This window comes from Octodon degus, unplaced genomic scaffold (assembly GCF_000260255.1).
Source record: "Octodon degus isolate 3935 unplaced genomic scaffold, OctDeg1.0 scaffold00256, whole genome shotgun sequence".
Taxonomy (NCBI): Eukaryota; Metazoa; Chordata; class Mammalia; order Rodentia; family Octodontidae; genus Octodon; species Octodon degus.
In genome coordinates this window covers 561,394-569,106 of record NW_004524832.1, presented here as the reverse complement: position 1 = coordinate 569,106, position 7,713 = coordinate 561,394, and positions in this window count along the sequence as shown.

Below are 7,713 nucleotides of genomic sequence, written 5' to 3'. Positions count from 1 at the left end.
GTGTTTGTAAATAGGATCACAAGTCCGCATCTTGTACAGCAATTAACCACTAAGAAGAATATATGCAGTGTATTATTTGTTGAAACTGTCCTTCTGATTTGATTTGAAACTGTCTCATTGCTATCTCTTTGTCAATAAAACTTTGAAAAAAAAATAAAAAAAGAAACTGTTTAATTGTGAAAACTATTAAGAAATTCTTTTCAAATGAAAGTGTTACAGTGACTCAGAAGTGAACCTTGCAAGTGCTTGTTGTACATGGCAGAGAAAAGGAGCAGTAGTTGCTACCAAGCTTCCTGAATTAAATGCTTAAATAAATATCTGCTAAGGATATTTAGCAAGGCATTAAGAAAAATGAAGTTGTCGGTAGCAAGAGGGTTGTGTGGGCTGCGTCTTCAACTCTAGTTGTTGTAGGTAGGTAAGTTAGATAGAAACATTATAAGCAGTCAGACAGGGCTGGGCCCTCAAGGAGACAGCATGGAAGACAAGATAATTTGCCACTGTGAGAGAGATGGATGCTCCTGCTATGGGCCAGACCTGAAGACCAAAGTTAGAACAAATCTTACCTCCTTAACCATAAGCATCTGGGATTGAGCAGCACTTTGAGGAAGCCAGGAAGAGTCACTAATCCAACCCCTACCAGCCGGCTACCAGATAAACTGTTCTATATTCGTGTCTGCTTGCTACATGACTTGTTTCTCTATTCGGTTCTGGATTTAATCCATTTTACCTAAGAAATGGTGCTTGGAATCTCATTGGTCCACCAAAGTTTTGTCCCATCTCAGGCCCACCTAAGTGAGTTCCCATTTTCTGCACCTTAGACCCATAAGGTTTTACTGTATAAAAATCCTTGGAAAAGACAACTTCCCAGGGGACAACCCACTTGAGCCCTCCTTCTGTCCCTCTCTGGGACAGAAGCTTTTGTTCCCCAATAAATACATTCTACTCTTAACCTCTATTTGTTTCTAAAATTCTTCCTCAGTTTTAGAGCACACGAACTCATCCCAGGTACCTTTCAGATCAGGAGCTTCATTGCCTTATATCATCGTGATTTTGCAGACATTAGCATTATATACTCTGTCCTCTACGACTGGCTCTTTCTTGTTTCTGTCAAAGCCCTGGATCATTCTCTTCTCATAAATTTTCACCTGCTTCTTCCTTTGCATGGAATTGTTTCTCAAAAAATACCTGAAAGTTACTTTACCCATGCCAGTGTTGCTTCCTGGTACCCTTCCTAAAATTTTATCCTCTAAACCATTCTACCCCTCTATCAGGTTTGTTTTTCCCCAAGTCAGTACCATGATATTACTTACATTTCATGTATTTCTTGTGTTCACTAGATCACAAGCTTCATGGGAATGTTTTGATCTACTGTTCAGTGCTCAAGTTTGAGATGCTGGTATATAACAGATATTCAGTTACTATTAGAGACCATAGGCCAACCTGATAGCTCAGTGGACTAAATCTCAGTACACTAAAGCCCCGGCTTAGCCAGAGCACAGCAGCCGGAGTTTGATCCCTGGCCTGCCATGTCGGCCCTGCCCCCAGGATACACTGAGACAGCGATTGAGACTGGGCGAGGTGGCGCACACCTGTGATCCCAGCGCTTGGGGGGCTGAAACAGGAGAATCACTATGAGTATGATCTACGTAGTGCGACCCTGTAGACTCTGTACCAAACACATAAAAAAAGAGACCGTACTCATAAGTAAAATAAATCAGACTCACATTGTAAACATCATATTGTCTCCCTAGTGTAAGAAATTGCAACAATAAATAAGAATCAAAAGGTACAATAGATAGAGTGACTGGGAAAGAAACTGCTCAAAAGGAAGGAACAGCTAGGATGGAGGAAAGGAAAAAAGTGAGGAATATATTATTATATTAATGTGAACAACTACTTTGAAAATAACAATATGCAACATAACCATTATTAATTTCCTATCATCTTGATTTGAAATTTTGTATTATTTTTATTGGTTTTTTTAATCCTCTTTAAAATAAAACTTTAAAAAAATAGTTGAATGATTAATCTTATGGAGGTAAATATAGCACTTCTGAGTAGGGCAATACAGAAATCCTGGGGTTTTAAATCTGGAAATTCACTTACTGACTGCACTGCTTTGGGAAAAACATGTAATAATTCACAAATAATGAAATGATGGCCTGGTAGATAGCTCAGTAGGATAAGCACTACTTGGCAAGTGCAAAGACCTGAGTTCAATCCCTGGTTCCACCAAAAAAAAATAATAATAATAATAAAATGAGGCTGATGATATTGTTACAATGTTAGGAATAATAGAAGAGAAAATATCTATAAGAAAAGCCTGCCACTTAGCCTACATTTATTTGAATAAAATGTTTTATAGCTTGATTTGTGCATATTTTCCTGCTTCATGAGTCAGCAAATAAGCACCATATACACACACAGCTTCACCAAAGTTAAAATAAAGCTGTTTATTTAGGGGACCTGTTTTCTATTTTGAAGACCAACTTGAAGACCGGCTGGCACATGCAACTTGTCCTGGAAGGGGACAAGGCTGGAATATTTTTTCTTTGTAAAGCATTATATCTAATCCAACTATTAGGTGGATTCTGCCACCCATAGAACAATGTCTTCAGACATGTCTGATCATCACAGTTGGTTGAATGGGAGGGACAGCTATTACATTCAGAGAGTAGAGGCCAGGAATGGTACTAAATGTCCTACAATGAACAACAAGTACTTTTCCATCTCAAAATTCTCCAGCGATGTCTGGAGCTGATGCCTATTGCTTGTGAGTCACAGTAAGAGTTCCTTTTATGGAAGGTCTGAAAGTGGTAGTTTAGGAGCTTCCTGAGAAATAGGAAGTTGTCAAGGTGTACACAGGCACTAGAAAGTCAGAAGGCATAAATGAGGGTTTGCATGTATATTTACAGCAACACAGGCCAAGAGAATAAAAAAGTCAGTAACTAACTTGGCCAGATAGCTCAGTGGACTATCTTTATTTTAGGCCTACAGAAGGGATTATAAAATTATACTTTTCTTCATCAAGAAAACCATGACTTTGACTACTCTGGTTTTGTTCGAGGGTTAATATGTAAAGGATCAGTCATAATAATTGTCAGCCTTGCACATGAGAATTGAGGTTTTTGAAATCTATTTTTTTTTTTTGCATTTAGGATAAGGTGTACAGGGTGTACAGGGTTTTGCTGCATAGATTGGACTCTCAGTGATCCTCCTATTTATAGCCTCCCAAGTGCTAGGATTACAGGTGTGTGCCACCATGCCCAGTCTCAATCACTGTCTCAGCACGCTCCCAGGGCAGGGCCAGCATAACAATTGAAATCTAGGCCTATTGACAAATTTATTTTCTGAAAAAGGAAGAAAGCAATAAAAGATGATTCTAAGTGACCTCAAGTCTGTTCTTTATTGGACAAACAATTCTCTTTAAATGTTTCCCTTTTTTATAGAAAATTTAATTCCATCTTGCAGCAGAATAAGTGTGGAATTAACTCAAATTTAGATTAAAAGTTGGGTATTTGAACTGTTGAAATCAATATTGGTACATTAATCTGAAAACAGTTACAACCATAGTGTGTTTAGGTAGATCTAACCTTTTTGTGTAGTAATTCTAGGTAAAAAGGGGCTTTGTCGTCACAAAATTTCAACCCACAAGAATTCCCATTTCCAAATTCTTTCCTCCTTTAGGGCTAATACTAATTGAACAAGTCTAAGGAATGTAGGAAATGCTATTAATTTTTGATGTAGATACTCAAAATCAGAATAAAGGGTTTAAAAATTGATCATCAACAGAAAATGGGACTTTTGGCCTTTGATTTCAAGGAGTAGTTGTAGATGAATGACCTTCAAATAGTCTTGCAAAATTCCAAAGTGTGCTATGTGGACATCTTTTGAAAGATTGTTCTGTATGTATATCATGACTTTGAAATGTGATTGTTTTTACACCACAGAACATACAAGTTTGAATTTACTTTCTTTTATTCTTAACTAGGGATTCTTTTGTGCTGAACTACTTAATGTAATAACATTAAAGACACTGTTCTTTCTTTCCCTCCTGTTTAGAATGCAATTAATAAATATTTAACTCCTGGCAGCACTCAAGAGATTTTAGGTTTGTTAAGAGAAGGCTGAATCTCATAACTGTATTACTATCTTGTGAATGTGCCTTATCACATTTGTCTGGGTTCTTGCTGTTCATTTCCTTGTGATAAGATTCTTGGGCAAAACAAGGAAGCCCACAGGGCTGCTTGAAAAGTTTATTTTGGGAAGGAAATAATCAATTTAGAGCTATTACTGCAGGAGTCCTTATCGAGCTCATTTCCTCATCTAATGCTTCACAAACTAATATTCCAAGTTTAGTAGCAACTTCAAAGGCATAGCACTGTGCTTTGTAGGTTTTATTAATGTGAAATTTCTCTGAGGGCACCAAGTGTTTGTCATTAACATTGACTACCGACCATAGTCTTGCAAACATAGGTCATAAAAGCTGTAGGAAGCACTAGTGCTGCTGTGGCCCGAGACTCTATTAATGTGACTCGTGTTCTTAGGGCTGGGGGGTGGTGGGGCCAGGAGCAGTACCACACAGTCTTCACTCTTCTGTATGACTCTATTATGGTTAAATGTATTGAAACTATTGATTTGGTCTAACAACAATGTAGTCAGAAGAAGTCTGATAACAAGCAGATAATCCCTCCCTGGAGAAGCACATTCAAATCCAGGTTCTTATCCACACCCAGAGGCACTCAGTGTTCCAAAACATTTGGGACTGACACTTAGGACTCTTGGAGGAAGGGAATGAGAAATTGTTCAGGCAGAAAGCTTGATCCTCCTGAAAATTCTAAATTAGAAGCATGAGAAGTTATAGACATCTGCCAAGTCAAGGTATCTTGATGCTAATTTCAAGACCCAGCAGTATGGTTATTTTTGACCTTATTCATGAGAATAATATTTTACTGTATCTATTTGGCTAGACTCTATAATTTCTGTGTTCTTATCTGTTTTTTCCTAAAGAGCTAGTCAAATTCTAGGAGAATTTGGCTGTACCCTTTGTTAGATAACATTAAGCTCCCATTGAACAGAAGTAAGATCATTTTAATTAAATGCTATCTATACTTCTCATATAATTTCCCACTTAAATATTATTTCCATTTCCAACCACTTCCATTCTTTTCAGGTAAGTGCCTTGGGAGGGCTTCCTTTTCATATGCAAATAAATTTATTCTAGAAAAGTCTGAGAAGAGCCTATTTGTGGGGCCTTTGTGGATATTCCTGCTGCAAATGAGCTGCAGCTGCACCCCAGGACTGGTGCTAATGTCCAGAATGGGAGAACCAAAACATCCCCTGGAATTTGGCTAGCTCTTTAGGAAAAAATAGGATAAGAATACGGAAATTATAGGAAAATTATTAGCAGTTGTTTGGCTATTCTTTGCTTCAATTGACTTTTGTTTAGTATTTTAGATATTTGAGCTGCACTATAAAAGCTTTTTGTTTAATTTCCTTCATATTAAAAATAGCTAACTGAACAGAATGAATGCTAAATGGTGATTATAATTTAGGAGAAGATGAGACTAGAAATGATATGGAAACTAGGTTAAAATAAACCCTCTGGGGCCAGGGAGATGGCTCAGTGGAATAAGCACTTCCCTATCAAGTGCAAGGGTCTGAGTTCAATCCCCGGTTCTGCAAAAAAAAAAATAAATAAATAAACCCTCTGTCCAATTCAAAGTTCACGAAGGGAAAAGATTCATCATAAAGTTGATTTTTTTGTCTTAGAGATAGCCATCAAAATAGTTCTGTCATTAATATTTGTCTGCAATTTATAGTCTTATTAAATGGAGAATTTGTAATGATGGAAGTTAAAGATAGGAAATCAATTGTTTTTTTAAAAAATATTATTTTTATTTCTACACAACCAAAAGAGGTATTTTGGAAAAGTGTTCTGAAATTCCATGATCATAAAACTAGTATTTCAGGAACCAAGTCAAGTCATTTTACTGTGAAAATCATATAAAGGCAATTTTCAAAAGGAAAATATGACAATGAACTTATTTTTCTCAATTATTCTTTGGCTACTAATTTTTAAAATAGTGTTACACCAGATAAAATGCAATATTTTATTTGGCATTAACATGCATTTAGCTTATGTACATTTAATAATCATGTGGTATAATCACCCCATATTTCACGGTGTTCTATAAAGTGACTCACAACATCCAGGTGCTCATCCCCTTCAGACAACTTGGAAATGTACACAAAAGCCTGTCTTCCAAGCTCCCTGTTTCCTGGACTGTATTTTATTTTAACCTCCTGAGGCATCTAACGCAACAATAGCCCTAAATAACAAATCCCACATTCCTCCAGGAAGAAGCTGAGAGGCTTGTGAAGAGTCACTGCACACAGTGTCAGGTCTAATCCTGAATTTTTCCCAGTTCTTTTGAAGCTTTTGATTTCCCTTTGAGTTTCTTAAGATCTTGGTATCATCATCATTCATAGATTCTTCTCATTAGACACACACACACACACACACACACACACACACACACACACACACTTTCCTAAGATGCAGTTATTTTTCAGAGCTTCTGTTCTGATTTCCTATTCCCTTACATTTCTATTGTCAATTTTTGTCCTTTCCTCTTTCTTTGGATTCAGTAGAATGGCTATAATTTTTATCCTATTGTATCTCAGAATGGCAGATTTATCCCTGCCTAGTGCGTCCATGGAGGCTGGGCACTAGAGAGATAATATGCAATTTTCATCAGTATGAACATAACTGCATTCAATTTTTAAAAAGTGGAGGTGTATGTCATTTTCTAAACTTATAAAAGCTACCGTAGTATTTGTAAATATAGAAATTTCTGTGTTAAGGTAGAACATTGCTAAATGCTGCTGCAAGTCTCATGAGATTCATTAATTGTAATATCTTGCCTGAATGTATTAGAGATGATATGCAAATCTCTGTTTTCTTTCTTACCTCATTATACCACAAAAATATAAAGATCTATTTTGAAACAAACATACTTAGAATCTTTCCCATCCCAGCTTCCTGAAAAAAACACAGTAAATATAATTAACATCATTTTTGATGTCTAATTCCCTGATGGCCCATTTCACAATTGCATATGGTTTGTTTAAAACTTCAATTGCTTTCAATTGTTGCTCTAAATGGATGGAAATTTATAACATCACTGCTGCCTTAAGCTAAAGTTTTGTACCAAAAATACGCTAAAAAACACCGTATGCATCTGACAGTGCGATAACCGTGAACACTAGCGGACACATGGCTGTCTGAGTTGCCACCTTTTGGCAACTTAATGAGCAATATCCAATTTTCTCCCCCGCGGTTTCATGATTCATCAGGCCCTTCCTGTCTCTGGATCAACACCATATTTTACCAAGAGCTTTGTTACACCCTCTCCTGTTCAGCAAAGAATTGCTCTAAGCAATGTTCTTTTTTTCCTGTTAACACCTGCACCAAGCTGTTGAGGAAATACTTTTCAAAGCCTTGCTTGAAAAACAGATCCTTGTCTCTTTGCCTTAATGGAGAGAACATTTCTTCCAAATGTGAACAACTACTTATAAGCAAAATTACTCATTCTCATCAACATATTTGTTTCTATTTATGTTACCCCAGTGAAAACTTTTAAAATAGGAACAGCACAAAATCAAATCTGTGCTTCAAATACGGATTCAGCATATCTTCTCTTTTCCTTC